This window comes from Macaca mulatta, chromosome 19 (genome assembly GCF_049350105.2).
Source record: "Macaca mulatta isolate MMU2019108-1 chromosome 19, T2T-MMU8v2.0, whole genome shotgun sequence".
Lineage (NCBI taxonomy): Eukaryota > Metazoa > Chordata > Mammalia > Primates > Cercopithecidae > Macaca > Macaca mulatta.
In genome coordinates this window covers 10,077,381-10,097,158 of record NC_133424.1, presented here as the reverse complement: position 1 = coordinate 10,097,158, position 19,778 = coordinate 10,077,381, and the positions used below count along the sequence as shown (strand labels likewise).

General features: G+C 42.3%; 1 protein-coding gene and 1 long non-coding RNA gene across 51 annotated transcripts in view; one reads left to right on the top strand and one right to left on the bottom strand.

Moving 5' to 3' along the window:
• ZNF559 (zinc finger protein 559) overlaps positions 1-15,261 on the bottom strand; it is a 54,748-nt gene extending 39,487 nt beyond the window's left edge. For 8 of the 50 annotated variants that reach the window (XM_077977184.1, XM_077977179.1, XM_077977191.1 and 5 more), the window contains exons 1-3: positions 15,176-15,261; positions 4,560-4,680; positions 3,029-3,127 (exon numbers count right to left, since the gene is read on the bottom strand). The gene's annotated coding sequence lies outside the window, so the exon portion shown is untranslated. Of the gene's footprint in view, positions 1-3,028; positions 3,148-3,429; positions 3,539-4,559; positions 4,681-14,675; positions 14,764-15,058 lie in introns of all 50 variants that reach the window. The other 42 variants (XM_077977182.1, XM_077977186.1, XM_077977171.1 and 39 more) reach the window with 15 other exon arrangements.
• LOC144336644 (uncharacterized) lies at positions 1,351-13,716 on the top strand. Its single transcript, XR_013408864.1, has 2 exons — positions 1,351-2,462; positions 13,355-13,716. It is a non-coding gene; the product is annotated as an uncharacterized LOC144336644 (long non-coding RNA).
• Positions 15,262-19,778: the final 4,517 nt, after the last annotated feature.

The window sequence follows — 19,778 nt, the reverse complement described above, 5'->3', positions numbered from 1 at the left end:
TATCAATTGGTGACAAATACTATGGAAAAAAGTAGACGAATGGATAAGTAATATCATCCTCCACCTCTCCTACCACACACACATATAAATGTGTATTTACAGACTCAGAACTGGTTCTGGGCAAGAAAATAGAAGAAAATAACCATAAGACACTTGAAAACTGACATCTGGCTTGCCTAAAAAGTGACACTCAACTTCTTATCCAAAGCAATAGAATAATACTAATGGTTCACACAAGAAACTCAGAATACTGCTAAGGCTAATGCCTAGCTGTAGCCAATTAAGTAATTTCTTTACTTTGCTTCCATATTCAGTCTATAAAACCCAGTTGGGCATGGGCATGCTGCTACAGCAGAGCCCCTGAACCTCTTCTGGTTTTGAGTGCTGCCTGATTCACGAATCCTTTAATGCTTAACTATTACATTTATCTAAAGTTTTTCTTTTAATATTCATAGGTCCTAGCAGAGGGTAGAAAATGTATGGGGTGTGGCTCACGCCTGTAATCCCAGCACTCTGGGAGGCCAAAGCAGGCAGATCACTTGAGCTCACAAGTTTGAGACCAGCCTGGGCAACATGGTAAAACCCTATCTCTACAAAAAACACAAAAATTAGCCAGGTGTGGTGGTGCATGTCTGTAGTACCAGCTACTTGGGAGGTGGGAAGGTGGCTTGAGCCTGGGAGGCAAAGGTTGTAGTGAGCCGAGATCATGCCACTGCACACCAGTCTGGGCGATAGAGCCAGACCTTGTCTCAACAAAAAAGAAGAAAAAGAAAAAAGAAAATGTATGGGGTGGATGAAATGCAAAAAATTTTTTTGGTAGAGAGTGGTGGTAGGGCTGGAATGGAGAAGAGGGTTCCTCACAATGTTGGGAAGACTGACCTTGAACTCCTGGGCTCAAGCGATCCTCCCGCCTTGACCTCTCAACGTGCTGGATTACAGGTGCTAGCCACATGACCAACCAATTTTTTGTTTGTTTTTGAGACACAGTCTTGTTCTGTCACCCAGGCTGGAGTGCAGTGGTGCCATCTCAACTCACTGCAAGCTCTGCCTCCCGGGTTCACACCATTTTCCTGCCTCAGCCTCCTGAGTAGCTGGAACTACAGGCGCCCGCCACCACGCCTGGCTAATTTGTTTTGTATTTTTAGTAGAGACGGGGTTTCACTGTGTTAGCCAGGATGGTCTCAATCTCCTGACCTCGTGATCCGCCCGCCTCGGCCTCCCAAAGTGCTGGGATTACAGGCGTGAGCCACCGTGACCGGCCATGACCAGCCAATTTTATACTTCTAAAAAACCTATCACTTGAGTTTACTGATCAGTTTTACTTTTTTTCCCATTAAATGTTGCTTTCAGCTTTTGATGTTTTCTTTATATTCATTTTGCTAATCTCTTTCAAACACTTGGAAATGACACCTGAATTTTTTAAACACTTAATTGAAATATATATTCACAAAAGTGTAGAATTACAAAGGTATAATGCATCATTAATTTCTACACCTTGATTCACACGACACGTCTAAATCATTGCCCCTCTTCTCAAATGGTAGCACTATTCTCACTTCTAACAGTATAGATTAATTTTGTCTGTTTTTAAACTTTATAATGAAATCATTTATTCATTTATGTCTAGCTGTTTTGATTCAACATTATGTTTATGAGAATCATCCATACTGTTGCACATAGCTGTAGTTCTTTTCCTTTTACCTAAAAGCACTCCATAAAACAGGTTGAGTATCTCTAATCTGAAAATCTGAAATCCAAAATGCTCCAAAAAAACCTTTTTGAGCATAGACATGACACTCAAAGGAAATGCTCACTGGAACATTTTAAATTTCTGAAGTATAATGCAAATATTGCAAAATCTGAAGAAATCTGAAATCCAAATCACTTCTGAAATCCAAATCACTTCTGGTCCCAAATATTTCTGATACTTAACCATTATAGCTTGGTTTATTCATGTATTCTTGTAGACAGACATTAAAGCTATTTAATTCTGAGCTACTTCAAATGATGATGCTATATGGTTGTATTTAAGGGTATATCCTTAAGTTCAAATTTGGAACGCAATGCCAAATCGTTTTTCAAAACATATTTCTACTTTACACACTAAAAGTATATGCAAACTCTAGTTTCTTTAAACTCTCTTCAACATTTGGTATTGTAACTCTTTTTGGATTTAGCCATGCTGATGCATGTGTAGTGGCAGATTTAATTTCCATTTGCCTGATAATTAATGAGGATAAAAACTTCAATTTTTCATGTTTATTATCCATAGCACAGTTTTGTGAAGAGCCTGCTCAAGCCTCTTTACTGATTCTTCTATTGGATTGTTTGAATTTTTGGAATTAATGTGTAAGAGAGTTCTTAATATATTTTGGATATAAGCCTTTTTTTGGTCAGTTACCTAAGCAGGAATTATCTCCTCTTATTCTCAGGCTTGTTTTTGGGATGGGGTAAGGGACAGGGCCCTGTTCTGTTGCCCAGACTGAAGTGCAGTAGCACAATCTTGGCTCACTGCAGCCCTGACCTGCAGGGCTCAAGGAATCCTACCTCAGCCTCCCAAGTAGCTAGGACAAGAAGCATGTGCCACCATGTCCAGCGAATTCTTTAGTTTTCTGCAGAGATAGGGTCTTGCTATCTTGCTCACGTTGGACACAAGTGATTCTCCTGCCTTGGCCTCCCCAACGGCTGGGATTACATGTGTGAGCCACTATGCCTAGCTTCCTTTGGAATTATTTTTAACTTCATTAAAAAAAAAAAAAAAAAAAAAAACACCAGGGAATTTGGCAGCATATAGTTAAATTATATACGCATTTACCATTTGACTTAGAAATCCCATTTCTAAAAATCCTCCTGGATGTATAACTCTACAAATATCTATTTTTAAAATTTTCTGGCTGGGCATGGTGGCTCATCCTAGCACTCTGGGACGCTGAGGAAGGTGGATTGCTTGAGCCCAGCCTAGGCAACACATGGTGAAATCCTGTCTCTACAAAAAATACAAATATTTGCCAGGTGTGGTAGCACTCACCTATAGTCCAAGCTACTCAGGGGACTGAGGTGGGAGGAAGACCTGAGCCTCGGGAGGTCAACGCTGCAGTGAACTGTGATCTTGCCACTGTACTCCTGCCTGGGCAACAGAGACCTCGTCTCAAAAACACAACAAAACAAAAACCAAAATAAATGTTCTCATACATTCATATTAGAATGTAAAACTTCCAAGGGTTGATCCTTCTCTCTTAAAACGCAAGCCACATAGTTATAAAATCATACCTTTTAAAAATACATCAGAGAGCCAAGAATGCAGATACACCTAAATAATAAGCTTTGCTAAGAAAGAATATACTCATGATTTTTCTCAATCTTGAATGAGTGCTGAGAGAAGGAATCTGCCACACATGAAGGTATAAAGAAATCATCATTAAATCTTACCAAAATTTGACAGCAGAGTGTGGCTGACAGACCACATTAGAATTCTGAGACATCTCAGTTACAGAAATCACAGTGATGAATCCATCCACAGACTCTCACAAGTCTTCACCTAATACCAGACCATAGTATATTAAAGGCTGGGATAAGGCAGGATCACTGAGGTGCATGTAGCCTCCCTGATGACCAAGGCAGCCATCCCCAAAGGCAAGTGGCAGGGCAAAGGGGTAAAGGTAAATCCATTTAAGGCACTCTGGGCCCTCAGCTATCACAGGCTGGTTGGAGAGCAGAGTTAATACAAACCCTTAATAAAATTTTAGCAAAATGAATACAGTGATATATATATATATACACACATACATATGTATACCTCTATATATGAAGAGATAATACATCAAGTTAGAACATATCCCAGAAACGTGAGATATTCAAATGTAAATCAATTTAATGCAACATATTGGCAGGCCAGAAAATCAGATGATCTCATGAGATGCAGAAAAGGAATCTGACAAAATTCATTAACCATGATTGTTTTCAATGAAGTTCAATAAGACCAAGAAAAATTTTCAGCCTAATAAAGGGCATCTACAAAAACGCCAAAGCTAACATTACACTTTAAGGTGACAAAAATGGTTTTTAACTGTATTACAAATGAATAACAAAACCATATTGAAAGATAAAAATAACTCATCTAAGTGAATTTGGAAAACAGTATTTTGAACATATAATCTAAGCCTAAATATAAAAGAATCACACAAAAACAACTCAGTTAATAAATCTGTTTTCCACAGGGGTCTGAATTAGCAATTCAGAGCTACCTTATTTGTATTTTAAGATTCAATAAGTAATATATCACAGAGAATGTCAGTAAAACGGCAGAGTAGGAAGCCCTACCTCTCTGTTCACTCATGAAAACATGTAACAACAATACTGGAACCAAAATACCTTGAAGATAAATCCATAATCAAACTAATAATTGCAAGCAACCCCAGAGGAGCACAAACTGAGAGCAGCTGCATTTATACAGGTAAGAACAATTTTCAACTTAGCCCTTCCCCCAAACCAGCTCAGCTCAGTTGCCCTGACTGATTATTTCTTCATGGGAAGTGAGATTGGCTACTTGACCTCCTGACCTCTCAGAGAGTTTTCCAAGGAGCTAGTAGCCATCTTGTCTCATACTGAGGTGCTGATCATCTGAGAAAGCAATGAGGCAGACATCCTCTTACATCTGCTCTGTATGACTGAGACGCTCTTCTGTGGAGAGAGAGAGAAGAGAAGATGTACTTGTCACCAACCTTATGGTACACTCCTGTAGGGGTCAGTCCTGATCTTGTCTCATACGGAGCACAGCTAATGGATGAAGGTCTTTCCCAGTCAAGACTAACTCATAAAGACTGAGAAATACCTACTACTTCAATTCACAGACAGCAAAGCAAACCTACAAACAGCATGAAGAATCAAGAAGAAACCATGACACAAAGGAAGAAAACAAATATTCAGTAGCCAATCCCAAAGAAATGGAGACCTGTGAATCACCTGAGAAGTAATAATAATCATCTTAAAGATCAGTGAGTTAAATTACAGCAGAGATACATAACTATATGAGGTCAGTAAAATAATAGATGAAGTGAGAAATTCAACCCAGAGATTGAAATGATAAAGAACAAAAGAGAAATACTGGAGCTGAAGAGTACAATAACTGAACTGAAATATTAACTAGAGGGGTCCAAGAGCAGACATCATCAAGCAGAAGAATCAACAAAATAAAAAGTAGATTATAGTCAGAGGAACAAAAAGAAAAAACAATGAAAAAGAGTGAAGAGGCCGGGCGCGGTGGCTCAAGCCTGTAATCCCAGCACTTTGGGAGGCCAAGACGGGCGGATCACGAGGTCAGCAGATCGAGACCATCCTGGCTAACCCGGCCACTGCACTCCAGCCCAGGCGACAGAGCAAGGCGACAGAGCGAGACTCCGTCTCAAAAAAAAAAAAAAAAAAAAGAAAAAGAGTGAAGAAAGCATAAAGAACCTGTGGAACCCTGCCAAGTGAATGTAAGCATTAAAGAAGTTACAGAGGGAGCAGAGACAGAAACGAGTAGAAAGCCTATTTAAAGAATAGCTATAAATCTTCCAAATCTGGGGAGACAGAGGCACCCACATTCATGAATCCCAAAGCCCCCAAAAAGGTTCAACTGAAAGAGATCTAAACTGAGACACATTACAGTCAACTTGTCAACAGTCAAAGACAAAGAGAATTTTGAACGTAGCAAGAGAAAATGACTCACTACATACAAAGGAATCTCCATAATATTACCCATTGATTTCTCAGCAGAAACCTTGCAAACCAGGGGACAATAAAATGGTATATTCAAAAAGTCATCACTCGCAAAGACTGCAAGAGAAGACAGGAATAAAAGAACTACAAAACAGCCAGAAAACAATGAACTAAATGGTAATAACAAGTCATCATCTATCAACAATTACTTTAAATGGATTAAATTCCCCAATGAAAAGACACAGAATGGCAGAATATGGTTAAAACAAACAAACAGGTGGGGCGTGGCGGCTCACGCCTGTAATCTCAGCACTTTGGGAAGCCGAGGCGGGCAGATGATGAGGTCAGGAGTTCGAGACCAGCCTGGCCAATATGGTGAAACCCTGTTTCTACTAAAACATAAAAATTAGCCAGGCATGGTGGCACACGCCTGCAGTCCCAGCTACTCAGGAGGCTGAGGCAGAAGAATTGCTTGAACCCGGGAGGCGGAGGATGCAGCAGGCTGAGATCACGCCACTGCACTCCAGCCTCGGCGACAGAGCACGACTGTCTCAAAACAAACTAAACAAGATCCAACTATCTCCTGGCTACAAGATACTCATTTTAATTTTAATGGGCACAGACTAAATGTCAAGGGTTAGAAAAAGATATTCCATGCAAATGATAACCAAAGGACAGCAGGAGCCCCTATTCTTACATCACACAAAATAGACTTTAAGACAAAAACTGTCACAAGAGACAAAGGTCCTTATATAATAATAAAGGGGCCGGGCGCGGTGGCTCAAGCCTGTAATCCCAGCACTTTGGGAGGCCGAGACGGGTGGATCACGAGGTCAGGAGATCGAGACCATCCTGGCTAACACGGTGAAACCCCGTCTCTACTAAAAAAAAATACAAAAAACTAGCCGGGCGCGGTGGCGGGCGCCTGTAGTCCCAGCTACTCGGGAGGCTGAGGCAGGAGAATGGCGTGAACCCGGGAGGCGGAGCTTGCAGTGAGCTGAGATCCGGCCACTGCACTCCAGCCTGGGCGACAGAGCGAGACTCCGTCTCAAAAAAAAAAAAAAAATAATAATAATAATAATAATAAAGGGACCGATTTATCAAAAGGATATAAAAGTTTTAATTATATATACACCAATATATTTAGGGAGCTCATAATACATAAAGCAAATATTAACGGATCTGAAAGAAGAAAAAACAGTATGATAATAGTAGGAGACATCCATACTCCACTTTCAACAATGACTAGATCATCCAGACAAAATATTAGTAAGAAAATAGTGATCTTGAAAAACAATGTAGATGAAACGTAGAAACAGAACATTTCATCCAACAGCAGTACAAAATACATTCTTCTCCAGCACACAGGAGAATATTATCCTGGAATATTCTCCAGGATGATAAAATGTTGGGCGACAAAGCAAGTTAACAAATTTAATAAGACTGAAATCATAAAAACCATCTTTTCTGAAAATAATGGTATGAAGCTAGAAATCAGTAACAGGCTAAAAACTGGAAAATTCAGAAACAGGTGGAAATTAACTAATATACTCTTGAACAACCAAGGGTCAAGGAATACACTAAAATAGAAAACTAATAATTATCTTGAGACAAACAAAAATAGAAACTTGACATACCAAAACTTACGGGATGCAGTTAAAAGAAGTTCTAAGACAAACCTTTATAGCAATACATACTCATGTTAGAAAAAAAAAAGGTATCAAATAAACAACCTAATTTATGCCTCAAGGAATTAGAAGAAGAACTAAGCCCAAAGTTAGAAGGAAGGAAATAATAAAGATTAGAGCAAAAATAAATCAATGAAATAGATACTAGAAACAAAAGATCAACAAAACTGAGAGCTCGGTTTTTTTTTTAAACAAATTAAATAAATGGAGAAATCTTTACCTATAGTAATTAAGAAAAAGAGAAGGAAAACTCAAATAAGATTATAATCTTAAAGAAAGGGACATTAAAATGGATGCCTCGGAAAAACAGAGAACCAGAAGAGACTACCATGAACACTTATATGCCAATGAATTGGATAACCTAGAAGAAACAGACAAATTCCTAGAAACATACAATCTATCAAGACTGAATCATGAGGAAATAAAAAACCTGGACAACCAAAAACAAGTAAGGAAATTAAATCAGTAAACAACCACCCTGCATGAACAGGACCAAATGGCTTTACTGGTGAATTCTACCAAATATTTAAAGAATTAATGGGCCGAGCGTGGTGGCTCACGCCTGTAATCCCAGCACTTCGGAAAGCTGAGGCAGGTGGATCACTTAAGGTCAGGGGTTAGAGACCAGCCTGGTCAACATGGTGAAACCCCATCTCTACCAAAAATACAAAAATTAGCCGGGTGGGGTGGCGGGGGGGTGGGGGCGACTGTAATCCCAGCTACTCAGGAGGCTGAGGCAGGAGAATCACTTGAACTCAGGAGGCAGAGGTTGCAGTGAGGCGAGATCATGCCACTGCACTCCAGCCCAGGCGACAAGAGCAAAACTCTGTCTCAAAAGAAAGAAGAAAGAATGAATGCCAATACTTCTTAAATTCTTCCAAAACGCTGAAGAAGGAAGACTTGCAGACTCATTTTATAAGGCCACCAATACCCTGATACCAAAGCCAGACAGGAAGCCTTCAAGAAAACTATAGGCCAATATCCTTGTGGAATATAGATGCAAAAATCCTCAACAAGGCCAGGTGCAATGGATCATGCCTGTAATCCCAGCATTTTGGGAGGCTGAGGTGGGAGGATTGTTTGAGCCCAGGAGTTTGAGACCAGCATGAGGAACATACTGATACCCCATTTCTACAAAAAGCCGGGTGTGGTGGCACACGCCTGTGGTCTCAGCTACTTGGGAGGCTGAGGTAGGAGGATTGCTTGACCCCAGGAGGACAAGGCTGCAGTGAACCATGATTGTGCCCCTGCATTCCAGCTTGGGAGACAGAGTTAGGCCCAGTCTGAAAAACAAAACAAACACACAAAAAATCTCAACAAAATAGAAGCAAACTGAATTCAACCACATGTTAACATCATGTAGGCTTTATTCCTAGGGTTCAAGGATGGTTCAAAATAATACAAATTAAGCAATGTGATACACCACATTAACGGAATGTAGGACAAAGTTCTTATAATCATCTCAATAAACGCAGACAAAGCCTTGACAAAATAAAACATCTTTTCATGATAAAGACCTTCAACAGGCCAGGCACAGTGGTTCATGCCTGTAAACCTAGCACTTAGGGAGGCCAAGGCAGGTAGATCATTTGAGATCAGGAGTTTGAGACCAGTCTGGCCAATATGGTGAAACCCTGTCTTTACTAAAAATACAAAAAATAGCTGGCCATGGTGGTGTGCATCTGTAATCCCAGCTACTTGGAGGCTGAGGCACAAGAATTATGTGAACCTGGGAGGTGGGGCTGTGGTGAGCAGAGATCATGCTACTGTACACCAGCCCAGGAGACAGAGCAAGACTCCTGTTTCAAAAAAAAAAAAAAAAAAAAAAACTCTCAAATTTGTGTACAGAAGAAATGTACCTCAACATAATAAAGGCCATATGACAAGCCCACAGCTAACATCATATTCAACAGTAGGAAGCTAAAACCTTTCCTTTAAGAGCAGGAACAAGACAAGGGTGCCCAATCTAACTACTTATGTTCAACCCAGTACCAGAAAACCTGGACAGAGCAATTAAGCAAAACAGACAGAGAAATAAAAGGCATCCAAATTAGAAGGGAAGAAGTAAAATAAACTGTTTGCAGATGACATGATCTTATATACAGAAAACCCAAAAACTCCACCAAAAACTGTTAGAACAAGTAAACAAATTTACTTTTTGTTGCAGGATACAAAATCAACATACAGGCTAGGTGTGATGGCTCATGCCTGTAATCCCAGCACTTTGGGAGGTCAAGGCAGGACGAACACCAGGTCAGGAGTGCAAGATCATCTTGGCCAACATGGTGAAACCCCATCTCTACTAAAAATACAAAAATTAGCTGGGCATGGTGGCATGTGCCTGTAATCCCAGCTACTCGGGAGGCTGAGGCAGGAGAGTCACTTGAACCCAGGAGGTGGAGGTTGCGGTGAGCCGAGATTGCACCACTGCACTCCAGCCTGGCCACAGAGCAAGGCTCCATCTAAAAAAAAACCATACAAAAATCAGTTGTGTTTCTATACATAAACTATCCAAAAAAGAAAGAAAGAAAAGAATTCCTCTGGCCGGGCGCGGTGGCTCAAGCCTGTAATCCCAGCACTTTGGGAGGCCGAGGTGGGTGGATCACGAGGTCAGGAGATCGAGACCATCCTGGCTAACATGGTGAAACCCCGTCTCTACTAAAAAAAAAAAAACTAGCCGGGCGTGGTGGCGGGCGCCTGTAGTTCCAGCTACTCGGAGGCTGAGGCAGGAGAATGGCGTGAACCCGGGAGGCGGGGCTTGCAGTGAGCGGAGATCACGCCACTGCACCCCAGCCTGGACGACACAGCGAGACTCTGTCTCAAAAAAAAAAAAAAAAAGAAAAGAATTCCATTAAAAGACCATTAAAAATATTTAGGAATAAATTTACATAAGGAGGTAAAAGATCTGAAAACTATAAACACTGATGAAAGAAACTGAAAAAGATACAGATAAAAAGATACCCAGTGTTCATGTATAGGAAGAATATTAAAATGTGCACAGCACCCAAAGTGATCAACAGATTCCATGCAATTCCTATCAATATTCCAATGACATATTCTTCTGAAACAGAATAAAAGCTGAGCTTTGGCTATGATACCATGGTTTTTTTGGTAAATTTTTTTTCTTTATTGTGGTAAAATACATAGAATATTTAACATCTTAACCATTTTCAAGTGTATAGTTCAGTAGCATTAAGTACATATGTTTGTACAATCACCGCCACCAACAACCTCCAGAGCCCTTTTCATCTCGCAAAACTGAAACCCCAATACCTATTAAATACGTCATGGCTTTAGGAATATATACAAATACATATAGACAGATATAAATGTTTTGGTGTGTGTACAGACACACACATTTCCCAGATGTATCCAGAAGAAAAAAGCACACCTAATGCCCAGATCTTGGTTTATGAATTTCATTCTCCAATAAAAGGAACCAGAGTTCCCCAGAGATCAATTCCAGGTCTGGGGCAAGGAAAGTACAAGATGAGCCTGAACACTGCCAGAAGGTAAATAAATTCTCCAAAAAGGATGGGAACATGTCAAAAACAATGCAGAAATCAACTTAAGGGAGTTCCCAATAACCAAGTCTGGGACATTCTGAGCAAGAAAATAAAAAACAGTGGTAACAGCCACTGGCCTATACTGATGTGAAGTAATTTAATAAAGGGAGGAGAAAGAAAAGTTGTTTTTTGCAGAATTCCAATAAATACAGAAGATATGACTGGAACAGAAATTCACAATTTGGAAAAATGGCACAATAGTAAGTATTACAGATAATAATTATCAATGGATACTAAAATTAGTGGGCATATAGTAAGATGAAAACAGAATCCTTGCCTAGTCTTGAAGTATCTCCCTATTAGAAACTTTCTAATCAGAGTAAGATATTAACTTTACAGTGGGGAAAAAGTGGAAGAAAACACATTAAATGTGAAAAACAAAGACTCTCAAATTAAATACAAAAATCAATCATACTGTATATAAATATAAAAAAATTAAAAAATATGACTCCATATACGCTCAAGGCCATTCCATTTATGAAAGAGGAATAATAACTATGATGTTTAAAAAGCTGTATTGGGTAAGCACAGGAATAAAAAAAGAAAGTTTAAAACTTAAAACCCCAAACCCAAAAAACAAAAAAAACAGCTGTACGGTTACCACAAAAGGAACAAGGCAGTTTTAATGACTTTTTTCTTTGAGTTACTGTTGCATTTTTACGCACTGTGAAATTTTGTTCTCTAAAATCAGTTATTAGAAATTTGCTGTTTGAAACTGTATCAGTAAGAAATATCAGAAAGACTGAAATATCCCACTTTCACCTGAAGGGTTTATGTAATTTTTTGATACCAAGAAGTAACAATTTACAACCCAGGTGCTGAGTTTCAAATAAAAGATTTCTGACACAACATTCCACATCTACTCAAATTTACTGTTTCCAAGGAAATGTGACCCTGGGTTGTTTGCATCAAGATACGATACTGACCCGTTTTATACAGCCCTACTTTGCGCTCAGACTATCAAATGCTTCTGCATTTAGGCCGGGCGCGGTGGCTCACGCCTGTTATCCCAGCACTTTGGGAGGCCGAGGCGGGAGGATTACCTGAGGTCAAGAGTTCCAGACCAGCCTGGCCAATATGGTGAAACCCCATCTCTACTAAAATTACAAAAATTAGCCGGGTGTGGTGACGTACTTCTGTAATCCCAGCTACTCGGAAGGCTGAGACAGGAGAATCACTGAACCAGGGAGGCAAAGGTCGCAGTGAGCCGAGATCACGCCACTGTACTCCAGCCTGGGCAGCAGAGCAAGACTCCGTCAAAAAAAAAAAAAAACCAAAAAAACAAAAAACAACAACAAAACAAAAATAAACAAACAAAAGCACTGGGTGAAAGGCTGTTGGGGAACAGATTATTCCCCTGTGGCCAAAGTCTCACTTATAGATTACTATAAGAAAAACGTGACTATACAGAGATGAGTACCTTGACCAAATGCTTAGCATCACTAACAAACTTGTATTATGTGACTACTGATAGGATATAATATGAAGCCATGTACATTGCCTAGAAAATGGAAGCCTTGGATCTGGCCAGTCTAACTCAATAGCCACTAGCCCCATGTGGCTAGTGCAACTGAGGAAATGAATTCTTAAATTTATTTACTTTTAATTCAACTTTAAAAATAAAATTGTTACTGGAAAACTTTTAAGTATGTTTGGAACAACCTGGGTTTGTTAATCTACTTTTTCAACAGTAAATTTTATAAACTCTAAATACAGATCAAGAATTTCCAATGAAAATCAGCTGTAAGTGTAAAATACGTGCTGGATTCCAAATACTTAGTACAAAAGAAGCGTGAAATGTCTCAGTTTTATATTGACTACATTAGTCATTAATTTCATTAACTTATATTGATAACTGGATATGCTGCATTTTTAGTATTTTAAAGATGATTTCATACATACATTTAATATTTTCTAATTTGGCTACTAAAATTTTTTAAAATTACATCTGTGCCTTACATTATATTTGTGTTAGACAGTACCGCTCTAACTCCAACATCCACTTTACAGGAAATACAGGACATAGGTAAATCAAGTAAAATCACAGGAAAACCTCATTGCATGAGAACATCAGCATTTTACAATATAATCCTCCAGAAATCTTCAAAGATCAAAATGTTATTTTTAAAATTTCAGGTGAATGGTGGGGCACGGTGTTTTACGCAGTACTTTGGGAGGCTGAGGCCAGCAGATCACGAGGTCAGGCGTTCGAGACCACCCTGGCCAACATAGTGAAATCCTGTCTCTACTAAAAACAATTAGTTGGGCATGGTGGCACACGCCTGTAATCTCAGCTACTTGGGAGGCTGAGGCAGGAGTTGCAGTGAGCTGAGATCACACCACTGCACTCCAGCCTGGGACAGATGGAGACTTCGTCTCAAAAAAAAAAAAAAAAAAATTCAGGTGAATATTCTAGTCAAAAACAGATTTAACAGATCTAAAAACTTGCAAACAACCTGGCAACGATAATGGTGACTTTTGGACAGCTGGGGAAATGTGATTTGATTTGGGGGTGAGGATGGACAATGTAGTCTTATTTTAAGCTTGTCTTCGCTTTTAGGAGGTATATAAGATACATGCTTAAGATAAAAGGGGAAAGTTCATTCACTTCCAATTTAAATGGCTCATCATAAAGTATATACAGAAAAAAATGAAACAAATCTTAACAACTAGTGAATGTAGGTTAAGGGTTAAAGACATTTGAGTTTTATTTTATTTATTTTGAGACGGAGTCTCGCACCGTCGCCCGGGCTGGAGTGCAATGGCGCAATCTTGGCTCACTGCAACCACTGCCTCCCCGGTTCAAGCGATTCTCGTACCTCAGGCCCCTGAGTAGCTGGGATTACAGGCGCCCACACCTGGCTAATTTTTTGTACTTTGAATAGAGACGGGGGTTTCATGTTGGTCAGGCTGATCTTGAACTCCTGACCTCGTGATCTGCCAGCCTCAGCCTCCCAACGTGCTGGGATTCGCCCGGCCTAAAGACATTTGTTTTACTTGAGCTACAGATTTTCTCTAGATCGGTATTTGTTTTGTTTTGTTTTGTTTTTTTCGAGACAGGGTCTCACCCTGTCGCCCAAGTTGGAGTGCAGTGACACAATCACAGCTCACAGCACCCTCGACCTACCAGGCTCAAGTGATCCTCCCACCTCAGCCTCCAAAGTAGGTGTGACCACAGACACACACCACCACGCCCAGCTAATTTTTTTAATTTTTAGTAGAGACAGGGATTTGCCCTATTTTTTCTAGGTTAGCATCAAATTCCTGGGCTCAAGTGATCCTTCAGCCTCAGCCTCCCAAAACGCCGGGATTACAGGTGTGAGCCACCTGGCCCCGCCCTTGATAAGACTTATAAATGAATAGCTGGGAGAAAACCCACCTGCCGAAAGTTATCTCCGCATTCATTATCAATTCAATCACTCGTGCTAGTAAATCAGCCCGCATCATGTTCCTAGGGACGCCCTCCTGTTTTGAGGCTCTGGGGGAATCTACAGGGCGCTAGGGCGAGATCGAGGTGATAGTCTGGAACCACAGTTGAGCAGTCCTGCGTTTTTCCTGGATGGTAAATTGTACATTTATGTGCATTCATCTACCCACTCATACATTCGATGGTATCAGATCCAAGTGCTCCTGAACCACCTGAAAAGGTTTCTTTCCACCTCGATACAACTTAAAACTTCAAGACCCGACACCTACAGCCAGAACAAGTGCATGAAGTGCTCACCGGACACGACAGAATTGCCAGGCTGGTGAGGCCAGGAGGACGCCAAGCGAAAGTCACCGTGAACAGGAAGGCACAGATGCTCTTCCTTCTGGAGAAAAGGCACAACGCTGGATGTGGAGGCTTTTTTTCCGCCCCCCTATTAGATTTTGGGGCGGGAGGGAGCTCTCCCTATGTTGCCCTGCCTGGTCTTGAACTAGCCTCAAGTAAACCTCCTACCTCAGCCTCCCAAAGCGCTGGGATGACAGGCGTAAGCCGCCGCGCCCGGCCCTATGAGGCTTCTGCAGATGGGAACAAGGCGAATGAAAACGCCGTGCGCCCCCCCAACCCCCGCCTCCTCCAAGGCGGAGGCCCCAAGGCAGCCGCTTCGACCCCTGAGGACAGACCTGACTGTGGCTTTCAGAGGAGGGGCCGCGACTTGGGAGCGCCCATAGGACGCTCGAACTGCCCGACTGTGCACGGGAGAGGCTCCATTTCACTGGGCATCTCTCCTTTCGACCCACCTACTCCCGCGTGGCCGCACCGGGACAAGACCAGAAGCCGCCGAGAAACCAAGCCTTACACGCCGGAGTGAGCGCGCGGTTAAGATGGCGGCCGCTATGCGCATGCGCACACGCAGACAGGCTGCGCACGCGCAGAGGCTAGGACCACGTGGGGGCGGGGCCTCGGGTTCCCTGCCCACAAGCGGCTGCGGCTTTTTCCAACCCAGAGCAGAGAGGAAATGCTGTTTAACTCCCGGAAGAGGGCACGTGTCACCGGTAGAGGGTCTTGACTGCAAGCTGTCCAGGTTATTGGCGTTTTGAACAAAGAATTAGACAAAACGCCCAGCAAAGCAAAGAAAGAACGAAGCAACAGAAGTACAAAAGCAGGGATTTGTTGAAAACGAAAGCATACTCCACGGTGTGGGAACTGGCCAAGCAGCAGCTCAAGGGCCCTGATGGTGCAGAATCTTCATGAGTCCAAATACCTCTTAGAAGTTTACCATTGGCCACTTCATGCTCACCTCCTGTAAATGAAGTTTGCCCGCAGTCTGATTGGTTGCAGAAAGCAGCCAACCAGAGGCTGAAGTGAAGTTACAAAGGTCACACTCCTGTGCAAACATCTGATTGGTTGCAAAAAGCAACCAATCAAAGGCTAGGGTGAAGTTACAAAGTTACACTTCTCTGCAAACGAAGACTCAACCGGCCATCAGTCTGATTTGTTGCAGACCGCCAATTTCCTATCTGCCAGCGGAAAAGGTCAAAGGGAGTAGCCTCTGGTCCTTTTGTTACATAGGCGAGGAAAATTAGGGTTTTCCTTTCAATTTAGTTTTAGGACGTCGGCATGAAACAGCCTTAGGTTCCCTGCCTCCAGACACTATTCTGCCCCGCAAGGACTGGATTTTTGGTCATTTCACACCCAGAGACTGGAAGTTCCTATTACTTGGAATTGGTTCAAAAATTAGCACATAGAGTCTGGGCCTGATGGCTTACACCAGTGATACCAGCACATTGGGAGGCTGAGGCAGGCAGATCACTTGAGCTCAGGAGTTCGAGATCATCCTGGGCAACATGGCAAAACCCTATCCCTATAAAAAAGCCAAAAAAAAAAAAAAAAAAAAAAAACCACAAAAATTAGCACGTAGATAAGAGCATAGATAAGATTCATGCGGACTTCCTAAAAGACAAAACACCAAGATCTGGGGTCGGGGAATCTAAGGCCAATTCGCAATAATTTCCTAAAATTAAAGAAAAAACACCTGGGGCTGGGGGCAGGGAACCTAAGGCCAATTAACACGAACTTTCTGGAGCTAAACCAAAAGGAAAAACCCCATCTTCTCAAGATCAAAGGCTACTCTCTCTACTGTAAAAAGTAAGGTAGAGGTTCTCTTTAAAGACTTTCCTGCCCATCTAATTAGGAATAAATAGTAACTTCTCTTACAAGCAAAATTTACTGAAAGACCTGTGCTAACATTCTTAAATATCTGCTAGCCGTAATAAAGAAATCAATGTACTTTATTTTCTTAGCTCCCACAATTTAGCCTAAATATTTGCCCTGGCATGCTTATACTGGTCCAAGCAAGCATTAGGTCATAGCCTGTTCCTCTTCCTTATCTGAAGGTGTTTTTACCTTTCTCAACATTCCACAAGTTACTTCCTCCTTCCTTTGTTCTCCTCTGCCTTTGCCCCTTTTAAAAAGTCCTAAGTTGCTAGCCAATCAGGACAAACACAGAATGTGAGGTCCTGTTCCAGCCAATGGAAACTGGACACAGCAGTAGGATGGACGCATCAGGTTATAAATGACCCTGTCTCCTTTGTTCAGTGTACTCTCGTGGCAAAACTGCTGGCAAGTGTACCCTTTCTGCAGAAAGTAAAAAAATGGCCTTGCTGAAGAAATTAAATTATGTTCAAGTGCTAGTTCTTTACAGCACCAGGCAACAAGCATTTCTAACACTACGATCCTTCTCCTTCCACCACGTCTCACATGGAAAGGGGAAGTGCCTTGGAGTGGCCGTGGGCCAAGCAGGGGCTACCGCCTTCATCTGTGTAAGGTACCAATCTGCTCCAGCCTCTGGTTGTCTGCAGGCCAATTCATCTCAGCCTTTATTTAGCCAGGGGCCAAATCCTCCATCCAGATAAGGGATAGCCAGTAGGGACCTCAAAAGGAGTACTTAAACCCCAAAAAACTTTGTGAAAGGGACTTTGAGCTGCTTGCTTAGTCCCACTCTCACCCTGTGGAGTGCTTTCTTGCTACAGTAAACGCCTACTTTTGGCTGGGTGCGGTGGCTCACACCTGTAATCCCAGCACTTTGGGAAGCTGAGGTGGGCAGATCACTTGAGGTCAGGAATTCAAGACCAGCCTGGCCAACATGGTGAAACCTTGTCTCTACTAAAAGTACAAAAATTAGCTGGCTGTGGTGGCAGGTGCCTGTAGTCCCAGCTACTTGGGAGGCTGAGGCTGGAGAATCGCTTGAACCCGGGAGGCAGAGGTTGCAGTGAGCAGAGATCACGCCGTTGCACTCCAGGCTGGGTGAGAGTGAGACTCCGTCTCAAAGAGAAAAAAAAAAAAGAAAAAAAAGGCTGGGCACGGTGGATCACACCTGTAATTCCAGCACTTTGGGAGGCTGAGGCGGGTGGATCACCTGAGGTCAGGTGTTTGCGACCAGCCTGGCCAACCTGGTGAAACTCTGTCTCTACTAAAAATACACAAATTAGCTGGGCATGGTGGTGGGCGTCTGTAATCCCAGCTACTTGGGAGGTTGAGACAGGAGGAATACTTGAACGTGGGAGGCAGAGGTTGCAGTGAGCAGAGATCACGCTATTGCACTCCAGTCTGGGTGACAGAGCAAGACTCCGTCTCAAAAAAAAAAAAAAAAGAGTTAAAATGGTGTCGTTTATGTTATATATATTTTGCCACCAAAAAAATCATCATGTACGAATGTATATAGCAGTTTTATTCACAAAAAGTGAAAACAATCCAAATGTCCTACAACTGGTAGTAAATGTAAGCCATGGAATACTACGCAGCAACGGAAAAGAACAAACAATAGACATTCTTAACTGTGAGTCAAGAATATGACATGACTAATCTGAAATGCGTTGTGCTCTGTGAAAAGCAGAATGCTACATACTGCGTAAGACATTTTTGGAAAAATAAACTGTAAGAAATATTGCAGGAATTCATGATGAGGGAAAAGTTTGACTAAAAAGAGGCAGCACTACAGAGTTTTTTAGAGGAATGAGAATAACTGTTTACTTTCATCATGGTAGTGGTTACGTGATGTTAACAACACTGCTATGGGCCGGGCACGGTGGTTCACACCTGTAATTCCAGCATTTGGGGAGGCCAAGGCGGGTGGATCACCTGAGGTCGGGAGTTCGAGACCAGCCTGGCCAACATGGAGAAACTCCGTCTCTACTAAAAATACAAAATTAGCCTGGCGTCATGGCGCATGCCTGTAATCCCAGCTACTTGGGAGGCTGAGGCAGGAGGATCGTCTGAACCCAGAAGGCGAAGGTTGCAGTGAGTTGAGATCGCGCCACTGCACTCCAGCCTGAGCAACAGAGAGTGACTCTGTCTCAAAAAAAATAAATAAGGCCAGGCGCAGTGGCTCAAGCCTGTAATCCCAGCACTTTGGGAGGCCGAGACGGGCGGATCACGAGGTCAGGAGATCAAGACCATCCTGGCTAACAGGGTGAAACCCCGTCTCTACTAAAAAATACAAAAAACTAGCCGGGCGAGGTGGCAGGCGCCTGTAGTCCCAGCTAATGTAGTCCCAGCTACTCGGGAGGCTGAGGCAGGAGAATGGCGTACACCCGGGAGGCGGAGCTTGCAGTGAGCTGAGATCCAGCCACTGCACTCCAGCCTGGGCGACAGAGCGAGACTCCGTCTCAAAAAGTAAAATAAAATAAAATAAATAAATAAATAAATAAATAATAGCTGGGTGGGGTGGTATGCGTCTATACTCCCAGCTGCTTGGGAGGCTGAGATGGGACAATCACTTGAGCTGGGGAAGTCAAGGCTGCAATGAGCCATAGTCGCGCCACTGCACTCCAGACTGGGTGATAGATTGAGACATTGCCTCACAAAAAGAAAAAGAAATGAGTTATACATATTAAAACAATGAAAATAAGCATAGAAAACATTTATATTTGATGTTCCAAATAATAAACTGACAGCTATCAGAATTCAGCAAGTTTCCAGGTAAAAGGTTGTATTTAAATAATTATCAATGACTTCTCTCTATAGGAGAAGTTATCAACACAACAATGAAAGGGAAAACTGAAAGGCCCAAAAGGACTGAATGAATGGAAAGGACAGTCTGTGTCATATTAGAGTTGCAAATTAATGTGTCCTGTGTACAGGGCTGTAGCAACGTGGAGGATAGGTATAAACCCGATTGATGAGCATCCTGTATCCGTGGTGGCTGAGGGACCTGAATGGGAAGCCCCAGCCTTAGCCCCATTCCTAGGCCTAGTCACTTAAGCCCCGCCCCGCCCCTAGCCCTCGTCTCCACCCACTAGGAATTTCAACCAAGGCCCCCTCCCAATGTGGTTCCACCCTTAGCCCCGCCCCTTGGAGTATTTAAAAAGCCACGCCCCTAGGTCCGGTCTAGCCCCAGCTCGG